Raw genomic sequence first — 20,256 nt, 5'->3', positions numbered from 1 at the left:
TAGAATTTCCCTTGAGTCAGGCATTTTCTTAAAGTAAGGGACAGACATGTAAGGCTGTGTGGGAATGTTGAGAGGACAAAGCCCAGACCAAGGCATGGTGGAAGAAAACATACATGCCAGGAGGGATCACCCTTGTTTTACCAACTCATGTCATTGCCATCTCTAATTTTGTGGAACTCTGTCTCGCCTTCCTGTGCATTTTGCTTCCCACAATTTCCACAGTTTCCATAACCCACAGCCCTTCCTTACTCCCCACCCAAGCCACTGCTGGCAGAACACATGATTAATCTGAAAGCAAACTCAGATTCTGAAATTAGAGGTAGCTCATTATGGAAGTGACTTTCTTTCTTTCTTTCTTTCTTTCTTTCTTTCTTTCTTTCTGTCTTCCTTTCTCTTTCTTCTTACTTTTTTTTAATAAACATTTTCAACTAGAGGGTAACAACTCCCTTTGAAATAATAAACTGCATAAGATGCCCAGAAATCTAGGTCATTTCTTTGCATTTAGTGGGAGTTCAGTCAATTGTTAATTGGTGGTCATATCTATTTCTATGTTTTGGATTTAGAATCACGTTACTCAGAAAGCTGGATCATATCTCCCCCTTGTAAATACCTAATTGAAGCTTCAACTTGGAGGAGGAACTTTGTTTTTTAGAAAGGAATAAAAACGTGTTCTACTTTGAAGGTACATTAAAAAGTCAGTTTTATGAACATCTGTTATATTCATTTATCAAATATGTTTCTTGAAAGTTATTTCATACCATATTTTAAATCCACACATAATTGATGTAAACAGTGCCTTTCTTCTTGGTTTCTGTAGAGTATGAGTCACTGTACAGCTAACAGAGCAAGAACCTCTACACCAGTGCTAGTGCTCTTATTGGAGCAGAAAGTCACTCCATTTTCAAGTTAAAAGAATATAATAACCAGAGATACAAACTGTTTTGTTATTTACTTTTCCACTAATCCAAAAAAGTGGCTTTGTTTTATCAGAAAGGAATTCTGTATTCAATTTTGTGGTCAATTTTCTTTGTCTTTGTTTCCCTTAAAATACCATTACTTAGATATTGTGGTTATGAACAAACTAAAAGATATGTCCTCTTTGTTTTCAAAGTTACTACTAAAATATAAAAAGCATTAGAGTAACTTTAGAAGGAAATGTATTTTCCATGAGCAATAACTTTGTGTTAATTGTCAAAATAAAATTGAATGACGGACACATAGTATTAAAAGTATACATGAATATCCTACTCTAACCATATAATTATATTAGAAAATCAGAAAGGCCAGTTTGAATTTCTTCTGCCACTTGACCTTGAGGAACTCCTTCAAAGTACTTTTGATTACAGTCTAAGTCAACTATTATATTAAGTCCTTTTCATATTTCTTGAACATAAGAAAGGAAGAAGCTTATTACCAATTCTGCTTATCACCACAGCCAGACTAAATAAGTGTTGCGTTAAAACTGTCAATTGTAAAAATATTAATTAATTAAAATAAAAATAAATAAAAATGTCAGATGTAGGCTTGGAATTAAAGAACTACCAAATATAGAATGACTTAGTTACATCGAATAGAGTTACTGATGTAAGAGTCACAAAACGTAGATAGCACCATTCAGGGTACAGAGCAGAGAGACCAGTCACGATGTCCAAGATAGAATGGTATAAACTTCTGAATCCCAAAATCTACACTGGGACTATGCAGATAGGAATGAAATATCTGAAAGAATAAAGTCTTCATCTAAAGTCCAGCTTCCAAGATATAAAGCCCAGCTTTATAAACATACATTCTTTTTAACATATGGTAAAATTATTCAACACATAGGCAACTGTCAATATGTGTAAGCGACCACTTCATCTGGTCTTGTTTTAGCGCACCTACTTCTCAATATCAGAGTTTTGCAATAAAGGTTGTGACTGCAGTGTGGTACAGTATCCTTACACACGAACACAGTTCTTTTTGATGACACTTAGCTCCCCAGACTAACCCAACCTGGCCCAAATGTATAATAGAAATCAGTGCTGTGGAACAAGGACAAAAGTCAGTTCTGAGACTCATGCCAGCAGGAGAGGAAAATGAGCAAGAAAGACAACACTGGCAAGTGTTCATATGAAGAAGAAAAGAAAGAAGAAAAACTATCTCCATACTCTTGACTGTGGTGTCATACACTGGGTACATGTTGCTCATGAAGTCATCTCAATAAATATTGAGTACTTGCTTTATGCCTGGTACTGTTGTAGGAGCTGAAGAAAGAATGGTGCACAAAAGAAAGACCCTGCTCACGTGGGCTTGACATCCTACTGGGATGACCTTCTGTGAGACACCAAACAATATTGCTTGGAGAAGGACCCCACTTGTGAGCTATACCAGGCACAGTCTGTGTTTACTCAAGATTAATGGGATGTGGCAAAAAAAAGACAGACTGCTGGGCTGCTGGGGAAGTTGTCAAAATTATAAGGAGTAATATATGGGCAATGAGAACATGTTCTGGTATGAAATTTGAGTCCTTCCCATAGGCCCAATGCTAAAGGTTTTGTAAACTTCAAAACAGAATTGACCCATGAGACATAAAAAGTCATGGGGGAAGGGAAAGGTCATTAGCAAATCACTTAGGCAGAGAGAGCATCATATTTCTTTTTGTTGGATAATAGCCATTCTTTAAATTATCGTTAGTTAATTATGATCTTGAAAAGTCCCTAAAGTATCCCTTACATGGAGTCAGAGGTCGTAAGTAGTGTGTATGAACGAAGTCCCTAGTGGTACCAAAGACAAAAAAGAGTGAACTATGGAAGCATACCACTGCTAAAGCCTTTCCGACATGCTTTTTAAGAACACTATTCTGACTAAATTTGGCCCAAAGGCTGCCAAATTATAACCTCTGCCATAGTATTATAAAAAACTAAGCTCTTCAAATTAAAAAAAAAATCATTGTCATTATTTTGGTCACAGGAGTATTATTACTGCACATGTGTTATTTTGCCATCCAGTATCTAGTCACTTTTCCTTTCACAATCATAAGTCATTTTTCTTTATAGAAACCAATCCATCCCCTGTTTTCTGACCATGTGCTTTAAATAGGTTCCCTCCTTTCAGGAAGCGTTGCAGCATTTCACCTGGCATAAGCAAATCAAAGCATTATAATTCTCCAGAAAGAGAGATTGGTTTTGTAATAAGTGCACGATCCAGTAAGAACAAATGACATGCAACCCCTTGTTATTTGTGGAAGATAAATTTTTGTTTCTTATTCTGGATGTGAAAGTGAGACACTGTAAGGTCTGGAGCATGGTTTCCATTATCATGGGACCATGAAGGTAGAGACTCTCTGACAGCAGACCAAGGAAGAATGCCTTGGACATAGTGAATTAATACTAAACATTTATCGGACAAATGAATGAACGGCATTGCAGTTTGCAGATCTGGGTTGCCATGGCAACTTAACATCTATGGTACAATAGCCTAAATTCTGAAGGGAAAGGGATGATCTAGATCTGTGACATTTATTCAGAGGATGGTCAGTACTTATCCTCAGGGTGTGAGGGAGTATAACTAGAAACAGCCTCTCACCACTGGAAATTTTATTCAAGTTTTATGTTTTATTTTGAATATAGACATTTTATTTTCATAAATTTTATTTTAATAATGTTAAAAAAATTCAACCAAGTAAATGTGAAGATCTAATTGGCTTTACCAAGTAACTCATGAATCAGGCAACATCCAATCCAGCAAGTAGATGGGAGCTCTGAGGAGTTGTGCAAAATGGGAGGTTTTTTTCTTCCTTTGGGGTTGAGGGCAGGGCATAGAGTGGGCCCATATGACAGGTAATCTCATTGCTGCTAACTAGAAAATTCCATAATGACTGGCTTAAAATTCTACTCCTGGAGAGGTTAAAACTACAACTAAATCTTGTTTTGCTGACCTGGAACAAGTGACTCCACTTTGGGCCTCCAGTTTTCTTTTTAACAATATAAAAATAATCTTCAAGTAAAAACTGTTGTTCCAAGAAGATGGCATATTTATTCTCTACCTTCAAGAAATCTCAACGTTTCTTGAGAAAGAACATTGTCTTTGCCTTAGAAGTATTGAGAAATACAGGCACTAGAGTGTTTATAAAGAAATACCTACCAATTCAAAGTCTGATAATTTGCGTTTCGGAACACTTAACCTTCATGACACTCTATTAACAATTTATGAGTAAAGAAAGAATATTATTGAGCTTTCCTGTATGTAATTCAAGTTAAGAAAACAGTACCAAATAGGTGTGCCTTGAGAATTCAACCAGGCCTTCTTTGTAGCCCCTCCTTCTACTTCTCCTTATCACCACCATTCATAAACTCAACTACTTTTCCTCCTGTTTGACCATTAAAATTATAATATGAATTTAAAGATTGCTACTCAGCCAGTATGAATAAGCAGCCCTGACTCTCCTCATGATGTAAATATATGTACAGAGTGATTTGAGAGACAGACAGAGAGAGAGAGAGAGAGAGAGAGAGAGAGAGAGAGAATGCATGTGTGAGCAGGGGAGAGGCAGAGAGGGAAACAGAGAATGTGAATGGAACTGGCTCTATGCTGATAGCAGACAGCGTGAAACAGAGCTCAAAATCACAAACCATGAGATCATGTCATGACCTGAGCCAAAATCAGGCGCTCAGCCAACTGAGCCACCCAGGCACCCCTGAAGTGTTTTTTTTTTAAAGATACATCTTTGAAGATTTCACAAGTCAATAGACAGTTTTGACTACCTTATTTCAACCAAAAAAAAAAAGCTTAAAAAAAGTGAGGGAGGGTAATGTTAAATAAAGTTCTAACTCCCTGAGAGCTTTAGCTCAATGTGTCCAGCTCTGAGGAAGCGAAGCTTCCTGAGTCCTGCCAGGACACAGTAATATCCAAAATCCTGAGGACATTCTGCTAACTTGAGGAGTAATTGTGGAAACAGCATGTTATGGAATTGAAAACTAATCCTGGATTTTCCAGTGCAATGTACATTTCCTGGAACATTCAACTCTCCCCAGGCAGAAGTCAGAATGTTTATAGCTTTCAGCCTCACTGTTTGTAAATGGAAAGCTGAGCTCAGAATTCATAATCACTGATTAAGCTGCTGTTTTTTATCCAATATTGGGGGTGGGGAGGACAGTGGGTTCTCTCATACTGAACCATAAACACATGTTTTGTTATGTGTAATAAATTCCCTAACATTGCACTTCTTTTGAAGGGAAGGATGAGGGGTATAATAGAATACTTGAGCTAAAAACTACAAGTCCGTCTAGTTGGCATATCAATTTAAAATTTAAAAGAAATCCCTATAGGTAGTATACTGTATGTATTCCATGATTTTATTTTTCAGTGTTAACATAGAAGAATGATAAAGCTAGAAGAACTTTAGAGGTCACCTAATCCAATCCTTTCTTTACAAAAGAGAAAAACGAAAGCCGTGGAAGCAAAGGGACTTACCCAGAGTCGCATAGATGGTGTCAATACAGAAAATAGACTGAATCCTCACTGCATAAATGATTGTATAGAACATACATTGATTCCATATGTTAACTGATGTGGAAATGCTGGGACTCAAAACTGATGGCTAAGAAAGAATTCTTAAGATGTGTCTGGTGCAAAAAGTGGTTTTATTAAAGCACGGGGACAGGACTGCCATGGCAGAAAGAGCGGCACTGAGGTTGTGAGGGGTGACTGATTATACATTTTCAAGTTGGGAAATGGTTGGGGACAGTGTAAGTCTCTAAGGAATTTTGGAAGCAAGGTTTCCAGGACCTTGAGGGGGCTAGCTATTGTTAAGAAAAGGTCATTTATTACTGTCTATAAAACCTTAGTCATGAGACCCTTCAGATGTATTTTAGTGGTCCAAATGCTTGGAGGATAATTGCTAACATCCATTTGGGGGGTGGAGATGAAGGAATTTTCCAAAGGAATTTTTGTATGTACACTTACCGGATCCTGGAGGTCAGGATAATGTAGTAAGATTGCCTTTTTCCCTTAGCAAAGTGCCATAATCACGGCAGTAGCAAGGAAATTTAATTTTTCCTTTTGCCTATGTTTACCACATCATTACCTATGAAATGAGTTAATGTCACATACAGATTATGACACACCATTTAAAATATACCTAAGCTGTATTTCTCACAGTCTTGATCATTATAAAATGCCAAGTATTTAGCCATTACATTGATTTGAGACCTTGCTCACTGGATCTATTTTACCCCACCTCCTCTTGCCCATTAAGAAATGCTTTGGACTAAGAAAGCTTAAAAAGTACTTGTTAGTAAGTCTGTCTTTGCTGAGTCAAGAATAAAAGGGTCAATTATGAGTTAGGAAAAAAAGTAGTGGGTAAGAGTGTAGCAGCAACATTTCCTAGTTTCTATATTTGATACTTTGACATTTGAGGCTTGAGGGAAACACAATAAATATGCCATCCCAAAATTAGGGTTAGGCTTAGGGGTTAGGGTTATACCTCTTTGGCATAAAGATTATTTTAAGCTGATTATTTTTAAGAAACAGAGAACACAAGAAAATCTCTGAAAACCAGTGGAAATTACCCTTATGTAAAAGACATTTACATTTACAAGGGAAATCTCCATTTGTAAGGGTGTCTTTCTCTCTGTATCAGGAAGAGGAGAATGCCTATAACTCTAGAGGCTCATGAATGGAGAAGACACCTGACTTAAATCTGCATAGCAACTATACCCTTCTTTACTGTGTTTTGCCTGATAACCTCCCATAACCGGCTTCCCTCATCCCAACATCTTTTGTTTTTAGCTGGAGATGATATTTAAAGTGGTGACCTGAGCCATTTGGGTATTACTCCATTTTCCTAGGTACCTCCTATGTATACAGGAGGCATGCATGTTATCAAATGTTTTTTATCCTGTTTATTTGTCCTTTATTACAGAAGGGTCTGAAACGAGAGGTAGAGAAAGAATTAATTTTTTCTCCTCTACAGTGCCCCTCCTGGGGCCAGCCAATTCCTAGGGATAGTAAAGAACTGGCCTGCAAGTACATCTTCCCTATGTATACCAATCAATCTAGAGGCCACACCAAAACTCTCTCATACTCTGGGCCACTATTCTCCTGCCCTAATTATCCCAGAGCCAGGAAACAGAAAACTAATTGAAACCAACGCACGTTAATGTTTTACATTAACAAATGTTCTACCAATCTAGCCTAATGAAACTGGCTACTTGATTGGGTTATGAGCCTTTTTTGCAGAAGCTGACTGGCCACCAATAAGACTAACTAAGATTGGAGCAAAATGGCAAGAATTCTTGCAGCTGTGCAGAAGGGACCAAGAGTGAACAAAAGTAACATCTGTGATGACCCACCTGGAGATCTTTCCCCCATCATCATTCCTATGCCACCATTTTCTGAACACATATCCTATGAAGAGGCATGATTCCTAAATGTACATGCTCATTCCTCCCTTTGTCTCTATATCTAATTATCCTACTCCATTCAGCCTTATCCCTTACCCTTAAATACACCAACCCAACCCTCAGGCAGGTGGATTTGAAAATTTTTCTACTGTCTTCTTGCTTGGTGCCCTGCAATAAAACCTTTTTCTCTGCCACAAAAGACACTGGTGTCAGTGTTTGAATTGCTGCATATTTGGGAACAGATCCTTGTCTGGTAACACTAAGAATAGCTCCTACACCCCAGAGCCCACTGAAATTATTCAAACTCGCCAATCCAAATCTGCTTTCCCTGTCTTGCCCATTACTTTCTGCAGAAACCACAATAAAGGCTCTTTCCTACATTTTCCCCGTGGTCCTTCTGCCTCCTGACCAATCCTGGTGGATCCCCCATGTGTCCCTGTCTGGTGTGATGTGTCCCCTCCTCTTATGAATTGTGAGTAATAAACTATCTTTCAAATGAAAACCTTCACTTGATCTGTTGGCCTCACCAAATATGACTAAGAATACTTACATTTTACAGCACAGAGGTCGAAGGCCAGGAAAACTGAAGGTGTCAATATACAAGATAGATTTGAAGCAAGCAAGAAGAAACAAGAGATAAGCCACAAGAAGGGAGAATATGGCAAAGGCCTAGCACATGAAGAACTCTGCAAACCCAGAATTCTGGTTGTAGTATAACTTTGGTGCCTTCCTGATAATATGAGAGGGTTGCCTTAAAATGACATATTAGCAATTTCTTCTTGAACACACTGCTTAATAAATAATATGTGAGAACTTTAACATTTCTAGACAAGACTCACTAAGTACTATTCCCATAATCAGTGGCCCAATTGTATTCCATCCCAGAATGCTAAAATAGCCTCTTAGCCATCTCCTGTTTTTCCTTCTCCATTCCTTAATCCAAACTCTTCTACTCTTTCTAAGCTGTAGTTAGTATATTCATAAACATCCTCCATATTTTTAAAATTTCTTTCTCAATAACATTTTGAATCTTCACTGTTACATTTAAAGCTCTCCAAACAGTGTTTCCAGCCTAACCACCAGTCTTGACTTTCACTACTCCACTCTATTCTCTGTCATCTGGTTAACTTAAACCATCCATTGTTCCCAGAACATTCTCCCCAAGCACTCAACCACTCCATTGTTAGAAAGACCATAAACTTTATTTTACAATATTAGCTTTAGAAACAAATACACCTGGGTCTGAACGCTTAGTTCCTCCAACAAACTGTGCTGTGATCTTGGAACTTTAAGTCTCTTTTTTCTCATCCTGGAGGAATCAGAATGAGTTCCTTGGGGAATCACCAGAATAATACCCATGTTATGGAATTCCTAAACAGGTTAAGTGAAATAGTATGTATAAAGATTTCAGCACAATTTTCGTGTGAATTAATACTTGTTAATAGCAGATACTACATCATTACCCCCCCTAAAGTAGTGCTCCTCAGTTTTCAAAGGTAATATTCAAGAAGCTCTGACATATGTTATTATTATTATAACAGTGGACTTTTTAATATTTTTATTTGAGAGAGAGAGAGAGAGAGAGAGAGAATGAGCATGAGCAGGGGAGAGGAGCAGAGGCAGGGAGAGAGAAAATCCCAAGCAGGCTCGACGCTCAGGATCCCACAACCCTGGGATCATGATCTAAGCCAAAATTAACAGTCAGACTCTCAACCAACTGAGCCACCCAGATGCCCTGTCAAGAAGCTCTGACATATATTATAATTGATGCCATCTGTCAAATGAAAAAATCAGATACAACAGAAGTAACTTGCTCAAGTTCATGCAATTAGGTCAGAATTACAAGTTTCTTCTCTGCTTCTTACTTTCACTCTTTCTTCTCTATGCTAAGCTGACTTAATGTCCATAAAGTCATTTAGTGAGGGGACTGGGACTCATTTCTATTTTATTTTATTTTATTTTATTTTATTTTATTTTATTTTATTTTATTTTATTTTATTTTTTTCATTGTACTTGAGAATTTTTTATTTGAAACTAACTTCATTGAGTATTTGTTATGTGCCCAACACTGTTTTAAGAAATATATATATAAATTATATCATTTAAATACGATACTACCTCAGTAAGTTATATGTTATTTTCAGGTGAGGAAATGGAGAATCACAGAGATTAACCTGCTCATACCACACGGTGTAACTGACAACCTCATAGCAATCTATGGCAAAGGTTGACGTACAACATTAGGTAAGCCACAGTTCAAAATAGGCATGTAATTCATTTCTATTGAATTAAATTTTAGTTGACATCTGTAAAATATACCTTCCTACTCTGCTAAAGAGTGTAAAATGGTGACATATTCTGGAAAACTGGTGTGTGTGTGTGTGTGTGTGTGTGTGTGTGTGTGTGTAGTATCTGAGTGTGCTATGTATATTTTAATAAGCATTCTAACTTTCAACAATAATAGAAATCCTCTGTGAGCAGGGGGAAGGGATGAGGGTACAGGCATAAGTACCAGGGGAAAGACTTTTCCAGCCTTCTTTGCAGCTAGCCATGACCCTGTGGGAAGTTCTGATCAATGAAATGTTAGAAGAAATGATGCAACTACATTCTGAGACATACTATAAAGGCAAGTCCAGGCCACTTCTTCTCCCTTTCCCCCATCCTACTTAAAGCATGGATGTGGTAGCTGGAGGTACAATTTAGACCAGGAGGGTGAAGATCTTTCTCTAGGAATGACATCGTGGAGATCTCAAAGTAGCCTGAGTCCCAGTTAGCTACTGAGACATCTTGCCTGTACTGAACTCCGAATCCTAACTTCTCCTTAAACCGCTATTATTTTGGCTGTCTATGATATATAATTGAATTAGCACAACACTGATTTCTTAATTATTTACTGACAAATCAAGCAAAGCTAAAGAAAAAAGGAAGAAACAATTGAAATTATTTTCAGGGACTGACGAGTTAAGTATCAAGCCATAGAAATGTGGAACGTCACTGTGAGAGGGATATAAACGTTAATCTAATCTTTCCACAGAGGTGATGCTCAAATTCACTCTCCAAACTGCAAAGTGAAGTCAAAGGAAAGCTATAAACAAATATGCTGTATTAGATGTGTCTAAAATAAAGTGTGAAGTTTTGAAAGTTGTGAGGGCCACATCTGTGAGTTAAGTAAGTACTCATTACTTAGGTGGAGTATGCACAAGGCACTGGTAGGAGCCTAAAACATAGCTCTGTATGAGATGCCACACGAGGGACAAAACTGCTCGGAGACACTGTTGGGTTCCAAAGGGGGACATTTATCAAAAGAAGATTATCATATGCTCACATAGACTTACCACTCAATGCTATATCTAATGTTTTTATTTTGTTCATCTAATTAAGAATACTTTGACTCAACTCTTAGGGACTTGGAAAAACACATTCTCCCATGTGTCCCTAAGCACACATCTTCAATGACTTGCTTCATGGGAAGCAGGACCAGATCACATGAGATTCATTTGGGTTTTTAAAATATGTGTATTGTAAGAGTTACATTTGCATGATTATACACACAAGTTGAGAGTGAGGTCATTGTTGCTGTACAAAGTGACATTGTGGTTTATTCTCATGTTTATGCCAAATGTTCAGAAGGAAAACAGAAAATTAAAGCTGCTGACATGCTGATTATGCCTTAGGTAGCAGGAAGTTCAACAGCATGCTCCTCAGCAGTGTGACACAGCATCTGTCTAGAGGCCTGAGAAATTGTAGTATCTGGGCATTCTGCAAAGAGATTCTGAGAATAGTTAAGACATGTTACTCCCTTCTGTTCCTTAAGGGGCAGAGATGGGTAAGAAAAGATCAATCAGCCCATGAGCAACCAGAATCTTCCTGCTTGACTCCTGGATTCACCCAGCCCCTCACCCCAGAGCGTAGAGAGTTGCATTAGCCCTGTAGCACCAAAGCAAGGCCTCACATCCATCTTCCTGAAAATATCCTCAAAAACTGATTATAAAAGGCCAACCTAAAAGACGCTCAAAAATCGGTTGAGAATTCAATTCTCTTCGTGTAACATAATTGCTTTCCCAACCATTTAACATATTTCTTCTCTTTTTTTAAAGATGTGATTCTTATGTTCCATTGAAGTAGAAATAAACCATTACAAAATGTATTTTTGTAAAAAGGGAAAAAAAGCAGGACTACTTAGAAAGTTTTGTTTGACTTGCATTCTCCATTGATCGTGTGCCCACAAACAATGCTGTTATGATCTATCAAATGTATTTCACTTCTTGGGAAGGGCTAGAGTGGTTATGCCACAACTAACTAAAAATGCAAGTATTCAATTGTACATCTCTATATTAATTGTATTTGTCACTTATTGTTTTTGTATTGTAAGGAAAGTATTAACATTTAAGCAAAATATAATTTTCTTATTTAATCAACACTCTTAATCTAATTATTTGGTTGGAGTTAAAGACCAGGTATTTTATAAAATCATAAAATATCATCTTCCTGATATTATTGCTTATTATAAAGATGTATAAAGAAAAAACTTGTTACCATGTGTGGTCATATATATCAGACTTATTGCAGTGATCATTTTACAACATATACAAATATCAAATCATTATACTGAAACAAATATAATGTTATATGTCAATTATACCTCACTTTTAAAAAAAAAATTAAATGTATGAAATGAAAGTGTAAAGAAGAAATAAAACTCATAATCCTGTCATAGAAATTTCAACAAAAACCATATTCTGATATATTTTATAAGATATTAATATATCTTTATATTTAAAATTATATCATAAGAATTTTTCCCTGTTTAAGACATTTTCTGTTTTCCTTGATATTTTCTTTGCATTCTGTTTTGCTAACGGACTATATTTTATTTGGTTTTTAACTCTTAAGTTTCTTGGAAATCTTCTGGCTGTAGTGTTTAAAGATTCTCCTAAATATATTTCATTGTAGTGCTGCTCAAAACAAAGAACAAATGTAGCAAGGTGTGTGTGTTTAGATCTGTGATGACAGGCCCTGATTTCTGTAGGACACCCACACCATCAAGTTCAGAGGCACAAAAACTAACACATTTAAGTCCATCCTTGTGGCCCTAGTTCATGTTTGGGCACTCCAGGCTGTTCTTTTTAAAAAAAAACCCAGCTCTACTGAAGTATAAGTTGTATTTGACAAAATTCACCAATTACAAGTTACGATTCATTTTCAGTAAATTTACAGGATTGTGCATCTATCAGCATAGTCCAGTTTTACAATATTTCTAAATGGGCATTTTCTGAATATGTCATATAAATGGCATCACACATTATATAGTCATTTGGATCTGACATCTTTCATCTAGCACAGTGGTTTTGAAGTTCATGTATGTTGTAGAATACACCAGTATGTTGTGTTTTTTTTTAATTATATGGATATATTACATTTTGTTTATACATTCGTGAGTTGATGGGCATTTGAAATACAATGATGAAGGGTCTGTTCAAGTCTTTTGCTCATTTTTTAAGTTAGGTTATTTGTCTTACTATGATCAAGTGGTAAGAGTTATTTATATATTTCAGATGCAAGTCCTTTATCACATACATAATTTGAAAATATTTTCTTCAGTCTATATCTGGGGTGTTTCTGGAAGCACAAAAATTTTTAATTTTTATGATATATAATTTATAATTTTTTTGTCTGCTTTTGGTCATTTCTAACTTTGTACTTAATCTAGGGCCATAAAGATTTTCTCCTATGTGATCATCCTATAAGTTTTAGCTCTTACATATAGCCCTATAATCCATCATGAGTTATTTTTTATTTATAGTTATTTATTATTTATGAGGCATGAGTCTAAGTTCTTTTATTTTCTTCAAATAGGTGTCCAATTATCCCAGAACACTTGATAATTCTAACCTTTTCCCCGTTTAATTTCCTTGGCATTTCTGTTCCAGCCTGTTCTGGCTCTTTCTCTTTACATCAATCTTTGTTTCCCAAATGCTTGTGCTAATAACATCAAACTCCAGCATCAGACAAGAAGACAAGTGTTGCAGAGACTGTTTAAGCACCTCCAAAAATTGCATGAGGTTAAAACACTTAATATAGACAGATAGATAGATAGATAGATAGATAGATAGATAGATAGATAGACTGTTTCTTGCTGGCTTTGCTTCTTTGATTGAACCCTAACTAATAATCAGGACTATTCTTACTGTACAATACTTACTAATACAATCTGGAATTTTCAACTAAAATTTTTTGTGTGTTAGATGTTACTCATCCATCAAAGATTTACCATTTGTATTGAGAGCTTTGAATATTCTTTAACTACTAGTTAAGCATACCTCTGTATTCAACTGGTTTCAATGTTCACATCTAAGTCCTTTAACTTTGCAAACCTCCAATTCTTGAGATGTTGAATCTACTCATCGCTTAATATGTATAAAGTGAGTTGTTTTATGCCACCCATGCCTGAAGATGTCCTTCTGTTGAATTTACCCATAAATGAAAATTTAATTGTGTATTAAATCTTTGGGTCAAGGAATGTTTTTGCTTCCATGGAAAACCATAAGGAAAGATATGTGTTTATTTCCTTATTGTTTTGTCAATACATTGTTAACACTCCTCTTTTTACTTTTCCCAGACTTTTCTGATAATTTTTAATTAATACATTTTGAAAATGTTCTCTTGAGAGCATATGATTAGAATTGCTATGCTTCTGATAAATTAAAATGTTTGTCATTAAGTCGTGCATCTCTATGTATCTTATCAGATTTAGTTCATTTACTTATTTCCAAGAAAATTTTTTGCATTTCTTACATCCCAACTTTTCAGTTATTTTTGTTTTAAATATGTTTCTTAACAATATCATACGACAAAAGTTTGCACTTTGTTTTATCTGTTAATTTTTGTCTTTTAATTGTGGAATTTAATCCATATATGTATATTTTGATTAAATAAGTTCTACCATCTTCTTGCTTGCTTTCTGTTACCACTTTTTCTCTCCCTTTTTGTCCTTTCTTTCCAGGATTAACCAAGTTTTTTTCTTTGTTTTCTTCTTATTCCACTTTTTTTTTCCTTTTAGAAGATACACAATTTGTTCTTTCTCTTTTTTTTTTTAAATTGGTAACCCTTGAACTTTTACCATGCATGTTTATTATTTAATGATTTCTAAAGTTAATGTATTGATCCCACCCATGAACAACATAAACACCGTAGACCATGTTAACTCATTAAAGGAGGGACTGACGAGGCTCAAACATGGACAAAAACAATACAATCCTGAAGCGCTCCTTCAAGGAGCGTATATCACATTCTACAGCATAATATCACATTCTCTGTGAAATACTATATCAGTCTCCCCAAAAGTTGATCATTCCCTTGCTCTACTTAAGACACATAATTGTTTTTTTGTGTATATGTATACGTTAGTATTATTTCCTTGAGGATGAGGAATATATCACCTTTTTATTTTTTAGTAGTACCTGACACTAGACTTAGCCTATGGTAGCACACATTTAGCCTAGTGAATGAATTTTAAAAATTAACAATTTTATGTTCCTATGCATTTATGACTTTTTATTTTCTCATATTTCATGGAGATAACAAGTTTTATCAAAAATTACCCAGTGTGACCACTCATAGGAGAGAAAACCTTAATAAGCTTCAAATCAGAGTTCATATAGTCTCTACATATGTGTTTCCACTTTTGATTTTAACTAGTATTCTGGCCTTTGCCCCTAATTAATTCATCCTAACAGCTTATGTATAATGACTTTAGTTTGAGAGAAGCAGGATTAGGCCTTTTATGAATTATTTTATCAAATTAAATCTGTGTCATAAAGAGTTCCATGTGTTTACGAAGCAAGAGGGGAGTTGACCTAAGTCTGGCTGAGCTAAATGAGTTGTGGTTATTCTTATGTTTATTCATATGACAGAAAAATGAAAAATATCATATGCTATCTTAAAACATCTCCATTATTTTCAAATTTTTATTTACCTTTGTATTGTCATGATGGTTTCATGTTCAAAGTTTGTCCAAGCTCCCCCAGGGTAAGAATCATGGGCTGTGTAGATCTTCATCCTCCCTGGCAGCGAGGATAGCATGCAGTGGTCACTGGGTAAATTTGTGATCATTGTGTCTAGGAGTAAATGAATGCATGAGTTAGTGAGTGAATAAAGATACAAGAGAATAATGAAATGCAATGGCCAGTCATTTTTTACCTAGCTTTTTTTTTTACAATTTCCTATTATTTATAATTTAAATTTTATTTAAATTTATTTAAAATTATTTGAATATATTATTTTGTTTAAAAAGGACCGTGTTTCTTTTTTTGCTTGACTATTTTGTGTAGCCCAAACTGAAACTGGTCAAAAGAAGTCTATGAGAATGTGCATTAATAAATATTTTTTTTAGCTAATAGAAGTGGAATGAATTACACAATCACATTTTTTTAATGTTTATTTTTTTTGAGAGAGAGTGCAAGTAGGGGGAGAGGCAGAGAGAGAGGAGGGAAAGAATCTCAAGAGAGGAGAGAAAGGATCTTCTATTAGCAAAGAGCCCAGCACGCAGCTGAATCCCACCTGTGAGTGAGATCATGTCCAGAGCAAAAATCAAGAGTCAGACGATTATCCAACTGAGCCACCCAGGTGCCCCTACACAATCATATTTTGAAGAGAAAACAACAAAAATGGATGAAAGAGGTAACTTGAAAAAGAGAAACAGACCCAAGAGTTAAAGACGACCTCAGAAGCTCATCTGATATACGCATCCAAGTCCAGGTAAAATCACACATCAGTCATTTCAGACTATGGAGTGCATTTGGGTTTTAAATAAATCCTGCAAAAATGACTCCAAAACCACCCTTCCTAACAAGTTGACTTTTTAAAAGTCACCAGAAATAACTTCCCGATATTAAATCAAAATTCCTCACTATGATAAAAGCTAAACATGACTGATGCTGTGATAAATCCCTCATGTGCATTACTTCATTTACTCTTCATCATCTTTGATCTGGGAAGAAAAGATGAAACCAAGGTTTAGAGGGGCTAAGATATTGGCAGAACCAAGATTTGACCCTAGGAAATCTGATTTCAGGGGTCCACCCTCATAATTATTATACTCTTTGCTTCCCTGTGCAGTAATACAAATACTTCTCTTCACAGCCAGTTGATAATACAAAAAATAAAATAAATAAATACAACCATAAATACATAAGTAAATAAATTCCAACAAAGCAACAGATTTTCACTGATAGGCACCCTCAATTTCATAGGTATTCATATATTTTAAGATTAATTTTTAGAGTTAATTTCTATTTTAAGAGAAAGTAATACAAGGATAAATTGTAGTTTCTGCTTCTTCCTCCTCTATGTCCTGCCGCAAACATTCCACAACACATCCCCACCACCTCCACATACACACACCACATTTTCATATGTACCTAATCTATTTAGCATTAAATAGACCAGTTTTTCATACATTCTTCAGCTATAGCAAATAGGAAAATAAAAATGTTACCAGTATTTGAAATTTCATGTCCCAGAACCATCCAAGAGGTAGGTGACACAGGAAGTAAAACAGTTAAGTGACTAAGAATTTAGGCTCCAGAGTTAAAGTGTCTGGCCTGTAATTACAATTTGTAAGACATTAGGCAAGTTTTTATTCACCTCCTCTGTAAAATGGAGTAATAAAATAATCTCCAGTTGCTGTAATAATCTAATTATATAGTCTGTATAAAGTTTTTCACTTAGGTAAAGGACTTAGAAAGTGATTAATTAATGTGAGATGTTTATGTTAACTCTTGTCTGGAAAAACATTGAGTATCAAATTATGCCATAATTATCGTGGTGGTGGTGGTGGTTTTTAGCAGATTCACTATGGTAGCTATATAGAAAACCATCTGTTGTTCAAATGTTAACACAGTAATAATTTAGAGGACGCCTTTGCAATTCTGCAGTTCTACACAGAGCAGGAAATAAATGTGTTGCAAGAGCCATATTAACTTTCTGCTATGGTAGATATAGGCATTTCGATATTACTTAGATGTAAACATTGTGCCTCTTTTTTTTTAACCACTTATAAGGCTCGAAACTGCAACTGGGGGAAATACTATGTGGTTGCAGGAATTCTTCTGGCCCACCTTCCTGAAGAGATGGAATAGCTCTCTATAAAGATAAGAAAACAGGTCTAAAATTTCCACATTAGAATATCATCTCTGCCATCTACACAACCAACATGAATCTCTAGTTTACCTGCGGTAGCTTCTTACCAGAAACTTCCATCTCAAATCACTCACTCCACTTGTGGTAAATACATGACCTAAATATCTGATCGTTACAACAGAACTGTACCCTCAAAGTCTCCGAACTTTATTCCTACATTATGCCAGATATCCATAAAACCACAAATACAGAACATGCTGTTCTTGAGCTCATATTATACCTTCAGTTTTCACATAAACCATCTCTAATTATTGTAAAAATATTTTCAGATACATCACTCATTTTGTCCTGTATGAAAACATCCACATAAAATTTTCCCTCTAATCTCAAGGCCAGATTAAAAATATAAATATACTTAACAAATTTCTAAGCTTCCCATTTTTGGGTAAGAGAGCTATGCAACATGCCAGCTACTAGAATGAAGTTCTGTTAAATCTGAATTCAAATATAAAGCTTTCCATAATACCATTAAAAATCTGTTTCAGCATTAAAAACAAAACAAAACAAAAACAAATATAAAGCTTTCCAACAACATTTTCATCTTTGATTATTTTAAATAGCTTTATAACCCTCAGATAATTTTTAAATCAGAATGGGTAAAATCAGAAACATAAGAAACAATAAGTTGTGCACTGTTGGTAAAATGCAAACTGGTGACCCCACTGTGGAAAACAGCATGGGGTTCCCTCAAAAAGTTGTGGAATCATGTGATCTAGTATTGTACTTACTACTGGGTATTTACCCAAAGAGTGTGAAAACACTGATTCAAAAAAATATATGCACCCCTGTGTTTTTTGCAGCATTATTTATAACAGTGAAATTATGGAAGCCACCCAAGTGTTCATTGGTAGATTAATGGATAAAGAAGAGGTGGTTTATATACTCAATGGAAGATTACTCAGTCATAAAAAGAATGAAATCTTGTCATTCACAGCAACATGGTTGGCTCTAGAGGGTATAATGTTAAGTGAAATCAGTCAGAGATAGATATCATATGATTTCACTCATATGTGGAACTTTAAAATCAAAACAAACAAAAAAATAAAAAAGAGACAAATGAAGACATAGACACTTAACTATTGAGGAAAGGCTGATGGTTACCAGAAAGGAGGTAGGTGGAAGGATGAGTGAAATAGGTGCAGGGGATTAAAAGTACACTCATCGTGATGAGCGCTGAGTAATGTATAGAACTGTTGAATCACTATATTGTGCACCTGAAATTAGTAAAACACCGTATGTTAATTTTACTTGAATAAAAGTAAAAATAAAATAAAAATTAAGTACAGGGAGGAGCTCAAACAAGCCAGAGAATAAATTATTGATACCTACATACAGCATTTAAAACACTTAAATATATCTTGAAATCGCTGTTGCACGTAATCTCCATTTATACTTACAGATCTTTAAATGTTCTGGAGAAGAATCCTAAAGGTGCAAAACTTTTCCTTCACCAATCAATGTCTTTGCAACCCGTATTACTTTTTTAGCGAAAACTGGCTCAGAGAGCCTTCCCTCAGTCCCTGCTGAATATTCTCTGTTCCGGGTAACTCTATTTCCTCCTGTTTGTTGCTTACAATTGGTGGGACCAAAGGGAGAAACACAACCTAAGTTAGGCCATTTTCTCTCCCAGGAATTTGAGTTGGTGTTGGAGAGACTTGTTCATTTCATTGTGGGTATGGGGTTTATAAGGATATCTGAGTAAGCATGACCATGTTTGGGCCATGTGCTTCTAAACTGACTAGTGGAGCCAAGATGGAGGGAGAGAGAAGAAAGATCAAACAGAAAAGAAGCAAGGATCAGACATGTGGCTACAGGGAGAGAAAAGCGGAAAGTAAATACCTTAGTTCCCAACCGTTTAATTTCCTGGTTTTAGTTCCTCAGTTCTTACCGCATTTTACCTTGGGTTCTATGAAGTGACCATTTAGTCTTCCAATAAATGTATTTTTTTTTTATTTTAAAAAAAAAATTTTTTTTCAATGTTTCTATTTATTTTTGGGACAGAGAGAGACAGAGCATGAATGGGGGAGGGGCAGAGAGAGAGGGAGACACAGCATCGGAAACAGGCTCCAGGCTCTGAGCCATCAGCCCAGAGCCTGACGCGGGGCTCGAACTCATGGACCGCAAGATCGTGACCTGGCTGAAGTCGGCCGCTTAACCGACTGCGCCACCCAGGCGCCCCATCAATAAATGTATTTTTTACCTAGATTTAAGTTATTTGCATTCATCCCTCTCCTCACTAATATATGGGAATCTAAAGCACAGTCAAGGCAAGTATCTGGAAGGTGCAAAAGCAAGTCGTCAGAAGAGCTGGGAACAGATCCCCGACTTCAGGTCTGTGTTCTTCAAATTCCATGGGAAGGGAGTCATGGGCAGCATTAGAGAGAGGGAAAAGTAATCTCTCTGATGTCCATTTTGGACATTTATATAAAGGCTCTATGTTTCCTTGGGAATTCTGTGAAAGGTATTTACTTTCCTATATACATTTTCTCACATGTTAGTGTTTGATAGGTTATTCGGATTATTGATTCTTGAGACTAATTCTCTTGTGGAGATTAAATCTGTAATCAAAAGTAGAGATGGCACTCTTCTCATTAAGTGTTTAAAATGCATACATTCCTAGAATTAGCAAATTGGGCAAAAAAACATTATGATACTCAGCATCTCTAACATAACA

Source organism: Prionailurus viverrinus, chromosome A1 (assembly GCF_022837055.1).
Source record: "Prionailurus viverrinus isolate Anna chromosome A1, UM_Priviv_1.0, whole genome shotgun sequence".
In the NCBI taxonomy this organism is placed as follows: domain Eukaryota; kingdom Metazoa; phylum Chordata; class Mammalia; order Carnivora; family Felidae; genus Prionailurus; species Prionailurus viverrinus.
This window is presented reverse-complemented; position numbering follows the sequence as displayed.